Source organism: Poecilia reticulata, chromosome 13, assembly GCF_904066995.2.
Source record: "Poecilia reticulata chromosome 13, P_reticulata-male-v2, whole genome shotgun sequence".
In the NCBI taxonomy this organism is placed as follows: Eukaryota; Metazoa; Chordata; class Actinopteri; order Cyprinodontiformes; family Poeciliidae; genus Poecilia; species Poecilia reticulata.
In genome coordinates this window covers 31,856,773-31,876,274 of record NC_088842.1, presented here as the reverse complement: position 1 = coordinate 31,876,274, position 19,502 = coordinate 31,856,773, and the positions used below count along the sequence as shown (strand labels likewise).

The window sequence follows — 19,502 nt, the reverse complement described above, 5'->3', positions numbered from 1 at the left end:
GCCAGACCTAAATGTTATTTATGCTGTGTAGTAAAACCTGAAATGTTTTTGTTATTCACCTTTTCTATCCATTTATATTTATGTCTTTACTGAGACCAACCAAAGTCAAATTCATTGTTTTTGTGTAAAAGTTGTCAAATCCAGTTGATTCTGGTCCTGATTCTGGTTCTGGTTCTGATTCTGAGTTCAGAGCAGTCTACCAGCTCATCAACTTTGTAGATGAGCTGGTAAATAACTTCCATCATGAAATTTCAGATGTCATTGATTGCATTGGCCCCATTAAAGTGAAGGTTGTGTCTAGTAGGAACAAATCTCCATGGAGAAATATGCAAACAGATCTGCAAGACAATTTTGCCGTAGGGCCGAACGTAAATGGAGTAAAACTCAATTTTGTTTTTTATGAAATCTATTAAGCACGACTGAAGTTAATCACTCAACTCTAAAACATATGATTTAAACATTCATTGCAGAAATTATAACATTATCAGTGCTCAAGCGTTATTTGCCACAGTTGACAGACTCACAAACCAGCTGAGCTGCAGTCAAACACGGCCTGCAATGAATTTGCCAAACACGCTACAGAGAAATTTTAAATATTAGAGGGTCAACATTCACTGCCAAACCCAAAAAAATAACACCCACAGCTTTTCTTCAGAAAGTCCTGCCTGTCATTTCATCTGATCTGATTCTAATAGTAACTCATGGCTCTCATCAGCCGTTTTCCCCCAGCAGTTTCAAAGCACTGATATAAAAACAACCATCTGAACAAATCATTCCTGCAGAATTACAGGCTGATCTCCAACTTTCATTCATCAGCAAAATGATTGAAAAGCTGTTTCAACAATTAACTGCAAAACAACCGAACTCTGAGTTTCTTTACATCTGGACTAAAAACCAGCTGGTCAGATTTGCTTTGAAACAAATAATGAAACACTGAACAACATTTTGATGAGTAACGACGGCACTTTGACTAAATGTACTGTTTACTGGTTTACTGCGTCTTTTAGGACTTTTTGTGTTTTTCTGAAGTAAAGCACTTGAATCGCCTTGGTGCTGAAATGTGCTTCACAAATAAACTCGATCGATTGGTTGATTGATTCTAATCTGCAGCAGGAGTTCGACATCCTGCCTGAGACACTCCCATGTCAGACGGAGCTCAAACGTTTTCACCAACACAACCGGCGGTACCAGAAGCTGGTCCAATGACCGTGGTGCTACTGGGCTTGGTTGGCCAGCAAACGGGCCTGACCAGAACCTCAGAGAGAACCTGTGGAGTCAAGAGGAAGATGAGAGAATTGATGCAGAAGGAGCCATTTTATGAGGCTCCACCTGTTTACTGCACAGAGTTTCTGCTGCTTCTCCTTATCAATCAACCAATCAGATTCATTTTATAGATCATTTCAGCAACAAGGCAGTTCAAAGTGTTTTACATCATTAAAACACAAAAACCAACAATTCTTGGTTTATTGGCTCCTCAGCAGCAAGTAGACAATATAAACATCACTAACTGTGTAGCAGCAGCTCTATGATCGGAGACCAGAAACAGTTTCCAGTTTTTAGTTTGTAACATTTAACATGTTTATCAGTAGATAATTGTTAATGTGAACTCTAGTGAATATTAGTGTTTGATGAAAGTGGAGTCCTACCTGAGCTGCAGAGACACAGAAGCAGCATCAGAGCTGTTTGCTCCATGTTTCCTCTGATGTGGAGTGAAGCTTCGTCTCTTGATGTGATCAGGATGTGGCTCCAGACTCTGAAGACTTCCTACTTTAAGCTTTTTTATCTGCTACTTCCTGAACGTCGTCACAGTTCAGGTCTTTGGCTGCTTTCAGAGACAACGCCTCCTTCCTAGGAGCTCATCATGAAGATGGGTTCAAACTGGGCCTACTGGGATTCAGAGGTTTCACCAGTCAGTCTCTGTTGTTCCTGTGTTTAGTTCAGTCCTTGTTCTGCTTGTGGCCGGAGTGGATCCAGGTGTGTCATCCACTGAAAGGGAACCTGATGTTGTTGGCAGCAGTAGCTCAGCTTCCCTCCAGGAAGGGGTCACAGCTGGACAGAAATGAGCCCAGGTGTAGCTGCTATGAAGAGGAGAAACAGAGAGAGAACATGAACTGAATGTCAGCAATGACTGCAGAAGCGTTGCTTGTTTGTTACTTTAATAATAATAATAAATTAATAATAATAATAAGCTGTATTGCAAGCATCTCTGTTGCTCTGAGCGTTTCACTGGCAGAGCAGATTTATTCCTTATATGCAGCGTTTACATCTAGGGCTGAAACGATTCCTCGAATGATTTGAGTACCACGATTAATAAAATTCCTGATTTATTATTTAGCAGTTTGTTCCGGCCGGGACTTTACTTGCGTTGAGCAACGCTTTCACTTCCGCCTCCGAGTTTTTGGCGAAAGCTAAGTGTTAGCGGCATAACGTCCAATTTTCAAGTTGGGCCGTGGGGATTTTATTGATTGATGATCATGCCCGGGGTTTCGTTGTTTTCGGGGGACCAATAATCCTTCTTAAAACGACTGGCGGGATGCCTGGAGTTCTGCAGCCTTTCTCCTCCGGGAGCTGCTGGTTCAGAGCGAACGGCGGGATTATTTATACAGGTAAGCGGATAGGCTGAGTAGTTGTTGCATATTGTGTAAATGTAGCTTTACAGATGAACCGCTCAATAAATTTCATATCACCCAGGTCTCAACAAACGGGAGGCGGAAATCATCCTGGCGGTACATGGCTGGTCGATGAGTTTCTGAGCAAAGGTGTTAAATCCCGTTACTAACAAAAGCTATAAATGGCTGAGAAAACCACACCTGTCTAGTCTCCCGTTTTGGCAGGGAAACTACTGTTTTTTATTACTGTCTTTTATCCCCTTTTTTTCAAAATTTTTAAAACCGATGTTCTGTAACTATCCTGCTAGTTCGCCTCATTCCAGGAAATCTGTTTGTATTTTTCGCATCTCTCCACTCTCTTTACAGTTACACAACAAAAACAATTTATTTCTTGTGTGACTCCCTCAAAGTGTGGTCACATTTGTTTGATTAAAATTATGATTTTAGTTTAGGATTTGACCATGTTTTGAAATTTTGGAGCAATGTCACGCAATTGCGCCGCTAGATGGCAGAAGCGAGCCCCGACGGGACTGACGGTGCGAGATTTCGGTGTCGAGGAAGTTCCCCTCCATTCGGATGAGAGCTACCAGCACAGCAACACCGTCTCCTGTGGCTCACTCGATTTTTTCTGTTTAAACGGGTTGGTTCGGGTTTAAGCTGAAAACTGAGATGTGATCAACATGATTGATCTGTTAAGCGTCGTGACCTCGGTCCCCGGTGTATTTGGTTTGTGTTATTTTATGTTGTCATTATATTTAGCTAATAAGCTCTCGGTTAGCTGCTCGGAGGATTTCCTCAGATGCTACTTGAAGAATGCGTATGTTTTATAAAGCCGTCTGTAATGTGCAATATTTTACAATTCCTTATATAGTAATAAGCTGATGTTGTGTTATAGAAGAACTAGTAGAAGTGTGAATGTATAGTCACAATTTTCAAAGTTGTATAATGAGTTTATTATTATAACCTGAAATACGGATGAGAGCTACCAGCACAGCAACACCGTCTTATGTGGCTCACTCGTTTTTCCTGTTAAAACAGGTTATTTGCATCTGCTTGCCTGTCCCCACTGAGACCCGCAACACTTACTCACAGAAATTCAAACACTTTATAAAATCTTCCATTAGCACACTTAGCAGTGAGTGAATGAGGATGATTGACAGCATTAAGGCTGTCCTGCTTCTGATTGGTTGTTTGTGGTCAGGACGCAGCATTTCTCTAGACAGCAATAGCAGCTCAGGGAGGAAGTGGAGGAGATTGATCTCTTCACAGATTATCTGTTTCAAACTGTCACAACATGGTGACAGCTTTAACAAATGTGGAAAAGCATATTTTAAAAAAAAATTAAATTTATATTCTGCAGCTTGAACTAAATGCACATCGGGTTTTTTGAGAAGTCTGGATTGCTTCATGTATATTTTGTACGTTGCCTGTGACTGTTGCTGGTGGGGAGAGAGCTTTCAATGAGCTAACACTGATGATAAAAAAATTAAACAACCTATTTGCATGAATCTGTTGCATGTAAAATTCACCAGCAGTGAACATTGAGCTAGTATCAGCATTTGACCAATGAAAGCAAGGCAGCTGCAAGCCTTTAACATTGTGATGCTTTTTATGAGTCAGATAGACTAAAGAAATGGTAACAGCAGCTGTGAAGGAGGCCCAATTTTATTTTTCATCCTGGGGCCCAAGATTCCTGGCGGCGCCTCTGCTGCCCAGTGAGTGGCTCTGTCTCTGCGCTGTAAAGTTTATGTATGTGGTCCTGATTGGCCGGTGAGTTATTGGTTAAGTGGTTCAGCCCAGTGATGAGCTTTTGCGTTCGATTTGTCGTCACACATCACGCTGGTTTTATCTTATTTTATTATTATTTTCATAATAATTTTTCTGTGCTGTAAATACTTAGCATGTTTTCTGTGGCAAACCTTGAGCAAGGATGGAGAGTAGTAGGAGAAAGTAGCAAAGGGAGGAGAAGTGGTCAGTTATTCCTCCAGGAGGATTCCTGGAACATCTTCAGATTATAAATCTGGAACATTTAAATGTATTTTTTTATAAGTCATTTTTCTGTCATTTAATTTCAGATTTAGTCTTTGACCATCAGAGCAGAAAGGCTTCATAGAGGCAGAGGGAAATCTAAACATGAATCTGGATGTTCAGCCTCTGTGAGCTGCGTGATGCTAATCTGGACTGAAGCGTCAGCAACATTATCAGCTTTATTGCAACATAACCAGGTTTTTAGGGTAAATCTAAACTTTAGATCTTCAACTGGAGAAAGTTGTTTATTTCAAAGAGGTGAGATATTTTAGGCCCATGAAACTAAAAACATTTTATATAGAATATTAAACTCTACCAGCTCCTTTATGTTGCTGCAGCAACATGCATTCATATTAGCTGAACCTCTGCAGCTCTGATCTAAAATTAGAGCCCAGTTGGGCCAAAGTTTGATAGTCGGGTCGGGATTCTGTGGTGTATTCTTAATAAGTCATCAGGTTTATTTTGGCATAGAAACCATAACTAATTGCTCTCTTGGACTAATTTAAATCTATATATTCATAGTTTTACTAAAAGAAAAGAAACACTTTTTTGCATGTTAGCTTTATCCATATTTGGATAGGATCACAGTTTCCATCTGCTCTGGCTGACATAATGTACTAAATTATGAAATATGAGTCAATAAATGAATCCTGTTTTCCTTTTCTTCAGATCGCTCACGTCACTGTTACAGTAGTCCTGACTCTTTGAACCGGTAACAGATCATGGGGGCTCGTCCGGGATCAGCACACCACATGGAGTTACATGTTACTGGAGCCTGGATTGACCCAGTGAGTGGCAGAGAGGCCATGAACTGGTGAAAATGGTTTACCAGCACGGAAATCCTAGAGTCAAAGCAACACTTCAGGTATGTTTTTGATGAATTAATAACATTATAATATGATTTAAAGCTAAAAAAAAAAGATTTTACATGACACTGCCCCTTTAATGGAAAAGTTTCTAAAAAGCGACATAGTTTTTTAATTCACACTCACCAATTCAGTTTCCATAATGGAAACTTTTGAAACTTGCTTTAAGTCTCTAATGTGTACTAATGGATGGAGTCACAGAAAACTCAACTGTTTCTTGAACAGTAATTCACATGAATCTGAATTTGATCAGAAGCTTGTTTTAATATGATTCTGGGGTTTTTAACACTTTAATATCCATTATTACCATTTACATTTCATTCAGGTGGGTGATGCATTTAGTATTGAAAGTTTCTCATTTATGCATCAAAGGTTGGAGGTTTAGAGACAAACAGCTATTTGGCAGATTTGAGGGAAATTGCCAAGTTGTCTGGACAATATTATGATGGAGGTAATGTGTACCATACCATAATCTAGACATTTTTCTGTCATTTAATTTCAGATTTAGTCTTTGACCATCAGAGCAGAAAGGCTTCATAGAGGCAGAGGGAAATCTAAACATGAATCTGGATGTTCAGCCTCTGTGAGCTGAGTGATGCTAATCTGGACTGAAGCGTCAGCAACATTATCAGCTTTATTGCAACATAACCAGGTTTTTAGGGTAAATCTAAACTTTAGATCTTCAACTGGAAAAAGTTGTTTATTTCAAAGCGCTGAGATATTTTAGGCCCATATAACTAAAAATATATTTTATTTAGAATATTAAACTCTACCAGCTCCTTTATGTTGCTGCAGCAACATGCATTCATATTAGCTGAACCTCTGCAGCTCTGATCTAAAATTAGAGCCCAGTTGGGCCAAAGTTTGATAGTCGGGTCGGGATTCTGTGGTGTATTCTTAATAAGTCATCAGGTTTTTTCTGGCATAGAAACCATAACTAATAGCTCCCTTGGACTAATTTCAATCTATATATTCATAGTTTTACTGAACAAACAAAAACGTTTTTGCATGTTTAGCTTTAGCCATATTCCTATAGATCACAGTTTTCCTTTGCTTTGCCTGACTTGATGTACTAAATGATGAAATATCAGTAAATAAATGAAAATTCTGACTCTTTTAAAGTCCCCAAAACAGATTACAGTCTTCTGAGTTAAATTTCTATACCTTTCTGTCATAATTGGCACAATCCTACTACTATGTTATTAGTGGAGCTAATTTTTAGCTTAGTGCTAAAGCTAACTTAAAGGTTGAGAAACTATTCTTTCTTCATGAAGCGTGGGAATTCAGAGTTTAAAGTTGTAAAAATGCCATGTTAAATTTTATATTTTTGAAAGTTTTTTAATTGTGTTTTTGATCATTATTGATTTGAAATCAGTGTACAGTTTGATGTCCAGACCAGGTAGTATGGCCTTTTTGTACTGTAGAGCTAAAGTAAAGCTGTTTGTAGCTTTACAAAAAGTAAAGCTACAAACAGCTTTACTTTTTGTAGCTCCTTAATGGCATCCCATAACTCCCTCCTTGATATGGGACAATCCAACTGTGACCTCTGTTCCTCAGTCAGCTTAGGGAGATTTAGAGAAAAGAAGAATTCATCTTTTAAATCTGGATCATTATGTAATTGAGATTTGTAAAGGTTTTCATAGAACTTTTTAAAGACATCAATTGTTGCAGAATCGAAAAACTGTTTTCCATTTGAATCTGTGATCGAAGAAAAAGACTGGGCCTTTTTCTCCCTCTCCACCGGATGATTAACACAAACCAAACAGTTTGCTGATGTCCTGTAATACCTTAACAACATGTGAGCTACTGTTGCCTTCAACTCTCTGCATTCAGCTTCTTTCATCCACTTGTCATATTTTCTTTCTAATTATGTCTTTTTAGTTTTTCTGTCTTTTTTGTTTCTTTGCATTTCTCACCAAGCTTTGTTTGCACCTGTTTTCATTGATTTACATTTCTTCAGACTTCAGACTCCCCTCATCCAACTAGGAGGTGGACTGAAGTTTAACTCCTTAATCTGGTGGATGCATCTGATCTCCTGTCGCCCTCGACCTCTCCAACTCACTGGATCCTGTTTGTGGGTGAAATTATCTTTAACAGACTGAGGAAAAACTGCATAAAATCCAGAGAGAATATAAATTCTTTGTCAATATTTATTTGAAGCTTTACAGCATTTGGAGTCTCTGCTCACTGAACAGTCAGGAGAAAGAGCCTCCAGCAAAACACAGCAAACTGTTTATAGGAAACGTTTCATTTAATTCACACAGTTTAACAATCTACTTGGCTACAAAACACACTGCAAGCAAACACATTTTATTTCATAAACAAATCAAACATTATGGCTGTCATAAGAATGAAAAAAGAAAATATTCTACAACTTTATAATAATCCAGAGTTCAGAGAAACGGCTTCAGAAGACTTTCCCATGATCACAAGCTTTACACAAGAACCATAACACTGTTATGCATTGATCCACTTCGTGCGCTGTATGCACGAAGAGTGCATACAGCGTATGCACTCTTCGTGCTGATTGGTAGTTAACGTTATCGTAGTAGAAGATCAGAGGCAGCTTGTCCACATTGTCTGACATTTTTTCCTCCTCCGTCTCATACAGGTTGATCCCGACGGCGGCCATTTTGTTCATGTATCTCTCTCTCGTATTTTGGTCAAGAGTGTCCACATGTTTTCTTGTTGTTGGTCTTGAAGCCATGGGTCCACTAAGCATTGTACATGCACTTCCCTACTAAGATGGCACGGATCACTTCTGGTTCAGACTTGATGGAACTGGATGTATTGGATGGGTTATCATGGCAGTGAAGACATACACCACCTACAGGCAGCTCACAGTATTACAAGCCAGGATCAACTGTGTTGCATTTGTCACAATTCAAAACCCCAACTAAGACGAGGACACAAACTGGGTTCAGGGCCTGAATGGAATTGGCCACCTAACCTTTGACCCCAAATATCCTATCATATGCTATCCTTGCAAGGTTGATGAAGAGCAGATTTTGATGAAGTGGGTTTTCTGTTACATTTCGTTGAATGTTTTGCTTTGTGTTCCCTTCTTTTATAAGTTTTACTTTAGTAGGTTTAGTCCAGATAAAAAATTCTGAATGTTGAACTTCCTTCCTGCTGCAGGAGCACAGAGACGTTTCATCATAGATACACAGACGGATAGATTTCCAGGAGTCTGAAACATGTCTCTGCTCCTTCCTGTGGATGTGAAATGAAGATCCTTTTCTCCTGGTTCCTTCAGACTGCAGGCTCCTCCTCTAAGCTGCCTTCAGCTCTGGATCCTTCATCATGATGGTTGTTTTCTGCTCCAGACTTCTGGTTTCTCCTGGCCTGGAAACAGAGGATGGTTCAGCTTCAATGCAAGAACTTTCCCAGCTGAACACATCATGCATGATACATGCAGTACCTTAAAGTAGAGGACCAGGACTGATCCCGGCAAACCCAGCAGGACGACAACCAGTCTGATGATCAAAGCAGTGAGATAGTCTGAAACCGAACGAAACAGATTCAGGATCAGCTTTCATCAGACGAGTCAAACCAGAAATTTACAATAATCATATAGACCCTTGTTTTCATGCTGCCTGTAGATCTGATCATGAACATTAATATCATCAATCCTCCTCTCTGACCTCATGAATGAGGCAGACAGCTGCTGGTTCACCTGAAGCAGAACTTCTCCTGATGGACTCCATGAGTTTATCTGAGACAGTGAGGTTGAGAGGCTGGCTCACAGAGGAGAAGTTATGGGAGAAAACGTAGACGTGGTAAAGGCAGCGGTAGGTTCCTTGGTGGGCGTGGCCAGCAGCAGCGAACAGGAAGAGGGCGGAGTGATTAACAGCTGGCAGGGTGTGGTTCAGAGTGTAGTTAGAGGAGCTGAAGATGAGCTGGAAGGAGCCGCCTTCATACTGAGGCCTGATGGAGCACATGATGCTGAAACCTGAGCCAATGAGGAGCTCAGACCCCTGCTTTCTGGCTGTGGAGACCCCGTCAGTGGAGGAAGAGAGGAAGATGAGCGGCTCAACCAGCAGATCTGGGAACGCAGAGGAAACACAGAGACAACTGGATCTAATCTGAGGTGGAAAACAAGATGGCATGAGAACGAGACAGGAGCTCATCACACTGGTTACCATGGTTACTAGCATGTTTATACATGGTTACTAGCAACTTTATGACAGATCTTTAGTCTGTCACTAATATTTAAACCATTTTTAGTTTCCCTCTCCTCAAGGTTTCAGGTTCTTAGTTAAAGGTGACGGTTTCTCTGCAGACATCTGGAACCTGATGACGAAACATTTTAAAACACATAAATATGAGAGTTCAGAGTTACCTGAGCAGATGAACTCATGGCTCCAATCACTGTTTATTTCATCAGGTAAACATTTCTTTAATTCAGATACTGACAGCCAACAGTAAGAACTGATCTCCCAAACTGGTCTCTTTGAAGCTTCCTGTGATTTTCTTACTGAAACAGCAGAACCACAGTCCAGTTCAGCACAAACTACAGCAGCTGAGTTCTTGTCCCAGTCACCACCCTCAACATCCACTGGTCTCCAGTCTCCTTGTTGTTTCATCTCCAGTCTCCCAGCACATCGGCTGGTCTCTCCCACCAACCTGATGGGCGCTTGATGTGAGCAGAGACAGAGAGTTCATTAATGCAGGAAGTGAAGCAGTGAACAGCAGCAGGTCTGCAGATCCTCCTCTACCTGAACAGGTGAGTCCAACAGCTTGACCAGGTGAGCAGCTGTTTCTAACTGAACTCTTCCTGCTGCTGCAGGTCAGCAGAGCAGACTCACTGCCTTCACACAGGAACTCTCTGCTCCCCACTGGAGCCTCTGCTGCTCCATAGAGCGCCCCCTGGAGGACTGAAGGAGGCCCACAGCCAATCTCCCTGCAGACCACCTCTGCATCCTGCAGGTCAAAGTCTTTTTCACACACTGAGGACCACGACTGGTTGGTCTTCACCTCCAGTCTGCCTGAGCACCGGTTGGTCCCTTGAACCAGCCTGACTGAGTCTGTGGATGCAGAAAGAAAAAAAGTTTAAAATCATTCAGAACTTTATTTTTTAAACAGACATGGAAACATCTCTGGGTTTGATAAAAATACAAAGAAAATGTAAAGAAAACCAAACTAGAAAAGTTCAGAGCCTCAAAGGTGGAGTGAAACCGACTGTTCCTTTAATTTTATCATTCATTTTATTTTTGCTGAATTTATCATATTTTTGGGACATAAATATGTTCAGAAACTCATTAAAAGTTAAACAATCTTTGTTCCTTGTGTAATTGTTAATATTTCAGTGGAATTAAAAATAAACATAGCAAAATTTCTCAACAGCGCCCCCTAGTTCAGTCAGGCCAACAACCAGAACAAACAGAAGGTTTTCCTGCTATTTGCACTAAAAACAGGAAGTCCACCATTTTGGATAAGTTCATTTTCTGTAGATTTTCAAGTTTTGAATATATCTGATTTCCTCTAACTCCTCCTGGGATTTTGATGCATCGACTTCAAAGCAGCAGAGAATAAAAGTTATTAAAATGATGAGTTTTTGTTCATCTATTTGGGCTAAACTGAGAACTTTATCTGGATATTTAAATTATTTTAGTTTCCCTCTCCTCCAGGTTTCAGGTTCTTAGTTAAAGGTGACGGTTTCTCTGCAGACATCTGGAACCTGATGAAGAAACATTTTAAAACACATAAATATGAGAGTTCAGAGTTACCTGAGCAGATGAACTCATGGCTCTGATCTCTGTTTCTATCATAAGGTATACAGTTCTTTAATTCAGAGCCAGACTGCAAACAGTCAGAACTGATCTCCCAAACTGGTCTCTTTGAAGCTTCCTGTGATTTTCTTACTGAAACAGCAGAACCACAGTCCAGTTCAGCACAAACTACAGCAGCAGCTGAGTTCTTGTTCCAGTAAGGACCCTCAACATCCGCTAGTCTCCAGTCTTCTTGATGTTTCATCTCCAGTCTCCCGGCACATCGGCTGGTCTCTCCCACCAACCTGATGTTGACTTGACCTGAGCAGAGACAGAGAGTTCATTAATGCAGGAAGTGAAGCAGTGAACAGCAGCAGGTCTGCAGATCCTCCTCTACCTGAACAGGTGAGTCCAACAGCTTGACCAGGTGAGCAGCTGTTTCTAACTGAACTCTTCCTGCTGCTGCAGTTCAGCAGAGCAGACTCACTGCCTTCACACAGGAACTCTCTGCTCCCCACTGGAGCCTCTGCTGCTCCATAGAGCGCCCCCTGGAGGACTGAAGGAGGCCCACAGCCAATCTCCCTGCAGACCACCTCTGCATCCTGCAGGTCAAAGTCTTTTTCACACACTGAGGACCACGACTGGTTGGTCTTCACCTCCAGTCTGCCTGAGCACCGGTTGGTCCCTTGAACCAGCCTGACTGAGTCTGTGGATGCAGAAAGAAAAAACTTTTAAAATCCTTCAGAACTTTATTTTTTAAACACACATGGAAACATCTCTGGGTTTGATAAAAATACAAAGAAAATGTAAAGAAAACCAAACTAGAAAAGTTCAGAGTATCAAAGGTGGAGTGAAACCGACTGTTCCTGGAATTTTATCATTCATTTTATTTTTGCTGAATTTATCATATTTTGGGACATAAATATGTTCAGAAACTCATTAAAAGTTAAACAATCTTTGTTCCTTGTGTAATTGTTAATATTTCAGTGGAATTAAAAATAAACATTGCAAAATTTCTCAACAGCGCCCCCTAGTTCAGTCAGGCCAACAACCAGAACAAACAACAGGTTTTCCTGCTATTTGCACTAAAAACAGGAAGTCCACCATTTTGGATAAAAAGTTCATTTTCTGTTGATTTTCAGGTTTTGAAAATGTCTGATTTCCTTGAAGTCCTCCTGGGATTTTGATGCATCAACTTCAAAGCAGCAGAGAATAAAAGTTATTAAAATGATGAGTTTTTGTTCATCTATTTGGGCTAAACTGAGAACTTTATCTGGATATTTAAATTATTTTAGTTTCCCTCTCCTCCAGGTTTCAGGTTCTTAGTTAAAGGTGACGGTTTCTCTGCAGACATCTGGAAGCTGATGAAGAAACATTTTAAAACACATAAATATGAGAGTTCAGAGTTACCTGAGCAGATTAACTCATGGCTCCAATCACTGTTTCTATCATCAGGTAAACAGTTCTTTAATGTAGATCCTGACTGTAAACAGTCAGACCTGATCAACCAAACTGGTCTCTCTGAAGCTTCCATTGAGTATCTTACTGAAACAGCAGAACCACAGTCCAGTTCAACACAAACTAGAGCAGCAGCTGAGTTCTTGTCCCAGTAACGACCCTCAACAGTCACTGGTCTCCAATCTTCTTGATGTTTCATCTCCAGTCTCCCGGCACATCGGCTGGTCTCTCCCACCAACCTGATGTTGACTTGATGTGAGCAGAGACAGAGAGTTCATTAATGCAGGAAGTGAAGCAGTGAACAGCAGCAGGTCTGCAGATCCTCCTCTACCTGAACAGGTGAGTCCAACAGCTTGACCAGGTGAGCAGCTGTTTCTAACTGAACTCTTCCTGCTGCTGCAGGTCAGCAGAGCAGACTCACTGCCTTCACACAGGAACTCTCTGCTCCTCACTGGAGCCTCTGCTGCTCCATAGAGCGCCCCTGGAGGACTGAAGGAGGCCCACAGCCAATCTCCCTGCAGACCACCTCTGCATCCTGCAGGTCAAAGTCTTTTTCACACACTGAGGACCACGACTGGTTGGTCTTCACCTCCAGTCTGCCTGAGCACCGGTTGGTCCCTTGAACCAGCCTGACTGAGTCTGTGGATGCAGAAAGAAAAAAGGTTTAAAATCATTCAGAACTTTATTTTTTTAAACAGACATGGAAACATCTCTGGGATTGATAAAAATACAAAGAAAATGTAAAGAAAACCAAACTAGAAAAGTTCAGAGCCTCAAAGGTGGAGTGAAACCAACTGTCCCTTTAATTTTATCAATCATTTTTATTTCTGCAGAATTTATCATATTTTTGGGACATAAATATGTTCAGAAACTCATTAAAAGTTAAACAATCTTTGTTCCTTGTGTAATTGTTAATATTTCAGTGGAATTAAAAATAAACATTGCAAAATTTCTCAACAGCGCCCCCTAGTTCAGTCAGGCCAACAACCAGAACAAACAACAGGTTTTCCTGCTATTTGCACTAAAAACAGGAAGTCCACCATTTTGGATAAAAAGTTCATTTTCTGTTGATTTTCAGGTTTTGAAAATGTCTGATTTCCTTGAAGTCCTCCTGGGATTTTGATGCATCAACTTCAAAGCAGCAGAGAATAAAAGTTATTAAAATGATGAGTTTTTGTTCATCTATTTGGGCTAAACTGAGAACTTTATCTGGATATTTAAATTATTTTAGTTTCCCTCTCCTCCAGGTTTCAGGTTCTTAGTTAAAGGTGACGGTTTCTCTGCAGACATCTGGAACCTGATGAAGAAACATTTTAAAACACATAAATATGAGAGTTCAGAGTTACCTGAGCAGATTAACTCATGGCTCCAAACATCGTTTACATCACCAGGTAAACAGTTCTTTAATTCAGATCCAGACTGCAAACAGTCAGACCTGATCAACCAAACTGGTCTCCATGAAAATTCCTCTGAATTTCTTGCTGAAACAGCAGAACCACAGTCCAGTTCAGCACAAATTACAGCAGCTGAGTTCTTGTCCCAGTCACCACCCTCAACAAACACTGGTCTCCAGTCTTCTTGATGTTTCATCTCCAGTCTCCCGGCACATCGGCTGGTCTCTCCCACCAACCTGATGTTGACTTGACCTGAGCAGAGACAGAGAGTTCATTAATGCAGGAAGTGAAGCAGTGAACAGCAGCAGGTCTGCAGATCCTCCTCTACCTGAACAGGTGAGTCCAACAGCTTGACCAGGTGAGCAGCTGTTTCTAACTGAACTCTTCCTGCTGCTGCAGGTCAGCAGAGCAGACTCACTGCCTTCACACAGGAACTCTCTGCTCCCCACTGGAGCCTCTGCTGCTCCATAGAGCGCCCCCTGGAGGACTGAAGGAGGCCCACAGCCAATCTCCCAGCAGACCACTCTGCATCCTGCAGGTCAAAGTCTTTTTCACACACTGAGGACCACGACTGGTTGGTCTTCACCTCCAGTCTGCCTGAGCACCGGTTGGTCCCTTGAACCAGCCTGACTGAGTCTGTGGATGCAGAAAGAAAAAGTTTAAAATCCTTCAGAACTTTATTTTTCTAAATTCACATGGAAACATCTCTGGGTTTGATAAGAATACAAAGGAAATGTAAATAAAACCAAACTAGAAAAGTTCAGAGTATCAAAGGTGGAGTGAAACCGACTGTACCTGGAATTTTATCATTCATTTTATTTCTGCTGAATTTATCATATTTTTGGGACATAAATATGTTCAGAAATTCACAAAATGTCAAACAATCTTTGTTCCTTGTGTAATTGTTAATATTTCAGCGGAATTAAAAATAAACATTGCAAAATTTCTCAACAGCGCCCCCTAGTTCAGTCAGGCCAACAACCAGAACAAACAGAAGGTTTTCCTGCTATTTGCACTAAAAACAGGAAGTCCACCATTTTGGATAAAAAGTTCATTTTCTGTTGATTTTCAGGTTTTGAAAATGTCTGATTTCCTTGAACTCCTCCTGGGATTTTGATGCATCGACTTCAAAGCAGCAGAGATTAAAAGTTATTAAAATGATGAGTTTTTGTTCATCTATTTGGGCTAAACTGAGAACTTTATCTGGATATTTAAATTATTTTAGTTTCCCTCTCCTCCAGGTTTCAGGTTCTTAGTTAAAGGTGACGGTTTCTCTGCAGACATCTGGAACCTGATGAAGAAACATTTTAAAACACATAAATATGAGAGTTCAGAGTTACCTGAGCAGATTAACTCATAGCTCCAAACACTGTTTCTATCATCAGGTAAACAGTTCTTCAATTCAGATCCAGACTGCAAACAGTCAGACTGATCCCCAAACTGGTCTCCATGAAGCTTCCTGTGAATATCTTACTGAAACAGCAGAACCACAGTCCAGTTCAACACAAACTACAGCAGCAGCTGAGTTCTTGTCCCAGTCACCACCCCAACAGTCACTGGTCTCCAGTCTCCTTGATGTTTCATCTCCAGTCTCCCGGCACATCGGCTGGTCTCTCCCACCAACCTGATGTCTTGATCTGAGCAGAGACAGAGAGTTCATTAATGCAGGAAGTGAAGCAGTGAACAGCAGCAGGTCTGCAGATCCTCCTCTACCTGAACAGGTGAGTCCAACAGCTTGACCAGGTGAGCAGCTGTTTCTAACTGAACTCTTCCTGCTGCTGCAGGTCAGCAGAGCAGACTCACTGCCTTCACACAGGAACTCTCTGCTCCCCACTGGAGCCTCTGCTGCCCATAGAGCGCCCCCTGGAGGACTGAAGGAGGCCCACAGCCAATCTCCCTGCAGACCACCTCTGCATCCTGCAGGTCAAAGTCTTTTTCACACACTGAGGACCACGACTGGTTGGTCTTCACCTCCAGTCTACCTGAGCACCGGTTGGTCCCTTGAACCAGCCTGACTGAGTCTGTGGATGCAGAAAGAAAAAAGGTTTAAAATCCTTCAGAACTTTATTTTTTAAACAGACATGGAAACTTTCTGGGTTTGATAAAAAATAGTAAGGAAATGTAAATAAAATCAAACTAGAAAAGTTCAGAGTATCAAAGGTGGAGTGAAACCGACTGTAAATAGGATTATTTTTCTTTTTAAATTTGTTCCAGTTGCTAACGTTTGTCCATGACATGCAATGCACCAGATCCACACTAAGAAGTTTACTGGAAGTTTCCTGGGCTGCAACCAGATATGGAAATAATCTATTACCAAGCACTGTTAGATGAAGTCACTCCATCAGGTTTATTCGCATATTGTGCACAACACAGAGAGAATATAAGACGATCAATAGTGAAACATTTCTGATTGAAAACTCTCCAGGCAGAGACAACATGAGTTTTATACCAAGGCTGAGGGAGAGACGGTCTGGTTCTCATGCAGCTGCAGGAAAACATCTCCCAACCTTGTGCATGCAACCCAAATAGCTTCACTTGGTGAGAGTTCACCAGCATTTAGAATGAAGACAATATAACCAGCAGATTTTACCTTACAATCATTTGTCCACCACAAAACAGAGACGAGCCGAATGAGGCGGCTGTTGATGTTAATTCAGTATTTGGACGTGTGGCCAACATGGACTGAACTTCCTCTGCTGCCATTGTTAAAACTACAGACAGACTGTGATTCTAAAATAACACAGAAAATCAAGGCCATCGTTCAAACTTCTCCTTCTGTTCGCTGATTGGTCCAGTAGAAAATCTACCAGAGGGAATCCAGGTGAAGGGGAAGAAGCCCAGACTGAGCTGGAAGTGAGAATCTTTTTAAAGTGGAGTTGGAAGCAGAACAGGAAGGAAATGGCCAGGATATGGAATCACCTGAACAGATGATCTGTAGATTGTTGCTCTCATCTCTTTGTATCAACACCACAGATCCACAGTGGAGCTGTCTGCAAGCTACAGCTGCTGATGTATGGTTCCAGTTCCGCTCCATATTTCACTGGTTTCCAGTTCCCAGGTCCTTCTTCTCCAGTCGGCCACCACAGCGACTCCTTCCTGCTACCAGTCTGACTTCATCAGACAGCGCTGGAAGAAACAACATTTACTGTTGGGTTACAACAAGCAGAGACAGATTGATTTAGGATGTGTTGACAGGATCCTGTTGATGGAGTTTATTTGATCTTCTCTTAGAGGCAGAGCTATCAGGGATGGTTCTGATCAAAGCATCTTTATGCTGGAATGGCCTAGTTAAAGCCCAGACCTAAATGTTATTTATGCTCTGTAGTAAAACCTGAAATGTTTTTGTTATTCACCTTTTCTATCCATTTATATTTATGTCTTTACTGAGACCAACCAAAGTCAAATTCATTGTTTTTGTGTAAAAGTTGTCAAATCCAGTTGATTCTGGTCCTGATTCTGGTTCTGGTTCTGATTCTGAGTTCAGAGCAGTCTACCAGCTCATCAACTTTGTAGATGAGCTGGTAAATAACTTCCATCATGAAATTTCAGATGTCATTGATTGCATTGGCCCCATTAAAGTGAAGGTCGTGTCTAGTAGGAACAAATCTCCATGGAGAAATATGCAAACAGATCTGCAAGACAATTTTGCCGTAGGGCCGAACGTAAATGGAGTAAAACTCAATTTTGTTTATTATGAAATCTATTAAGCACGACTGAAGTTAATCACTCAACTCTAAAACATATGATTTAAACATTCATTGCAGAAATTATAAACATTATCAGTGCTCAAGCGTTATTTGCCACAGTTGACAGACTCACAAACCAGCTGAGCTGCAGTCAAACACGGCCTGCAATGAATTTGCCAAACACGCTACAGAGAAAATTTTAAATATTAGAGGGTCAACATTCACTGCCAAACCCAAAAAAATAACACCCACAGCTTTTCTTCAGAAAGTCCTGCCTGTCATTTCATCTGATCTGATTCTAATAGTAACTCATGGCTCTCATCAGCCGTTTTCCCCCAGCAGTTTTCAAACACTGATATAAAAAACAACCATCTGAACAAATATTCCTGCAGAATTACAGGCTGATCTCCAACCTTTCATTCATCAGCAAAATGATTGAAAAGCTGTTTCAACAATTAACTGCAAAACAACCGAAACTCTGAGTTCTTTACATCTGGACTAAAAACCCAGCTGGTCAGATTTGCTTTGAAACAAATAAATGAAACACTGAACAACATTTTGATGAGTAACGACGGCACTTTGACTAAATGTACTGTTTACTGGTTTACTGCGTCTTTTAGGACTTTTTGTGTTTTTCTGAAGTAAAGCACTTTGAATCGCCTTGGTGCTGAAATGTGCTTCACAAATAAACTCGATCGATTGGTTGATTGATTCTAATCTGCAGCAGGAGTTCACATCCTGCCTGAGACACTCCCATGTCAGACGGAGCTCAAACGTTTTCACCAACACAACCGGCGGTACCAGAAGCTGGTCCAATGACCGTGGTGCTACTGGGCTTGTTGGCCAGCAAACGGGCCTGACCAGAACCTCAGAGAGAACCTGTGGAGTCAAGAGGAAGATGAGAGAATTGATGCAGAAGGAGCCATTTTATGAGGCTCCACCTGTTTACTGCACAGAGTTTCTGCTGCTTCTCCTTATCAATCAACCAATCAGATTCATTTTATAGATCATTTCAGCAACAAGGCAGTTCAAAGTGTTTTACATCATTAAACACAAAAACCAACAATTCTTGGTTTTATTGGCTCCTCAGCAGCAAGTAGACAATATAAACATCACTAACTGTGTAGCAGCAGCTCTATGATCGGAGACCAGAAACAGTTTCCAGTTTTTAGTTTGTAACATTTAACATGTTTATCAGTAGATAATTGTTAATGTGAACTCTAGTGAATATTAGTGTTTGATGAAAGTGGAGTCCTACCTGAGCTGCAGAGACACAGAAGCAGCATCAGAGCTGTTTGCTCCATGTTTCCTCTGATGTGGAGTGAAGCTTCGTCTCTTGATGTGATCAGGATGTGGCTCCAGACTCTGAAGACTTCCTACTTTAAGCTTTTTTATCTGCTACTTCCTGAACGTCGTCACAGTTCAGGTCTTTGGCTGCTTTCAGAGACAACGCCTCCTTCCTAGGAGCTATCATGAAGATGGGTTCAAACTGGGCCTACTGGGATTCAGAGGTTTCACCAGTCAGTCTCTGTTGTTCCTGTGTTTAGTTCAGTCCTTGCTCTGCTTGTGGCCGGAGTGGATCCAGGTGTGTCATCCACTGAAAGGGAACCTGATGTTGTTGGCAGCAGTAGCTCAGCTTCCCTCCAGGAAGGGGTCACAGCTGGACAGAAATGAGCCCAGGTGTAGCTGCTATGAAGAGGAGAAACAGAGAGAGAGCATGAACTGAATGTCAGCAATGACTGCAGAAGCG

At 41.2% G+C, this 19,502-nt stretch overlaps 1 pseudogene; it reads right to left on the bottom strand.

Annotated features, from left to right (window-relative positions):
* Positions 1–8,026: 8,026 nt before the first annotated feature.
* Positions 8,027–19,179, bottom strand: LOC145554505 (scavenger receptor cysteine-rich type 1 protein M130-like; annotated as a pseudogene).
* Positions 19,180–19,502: the final 323 nt, after the last annotated feature.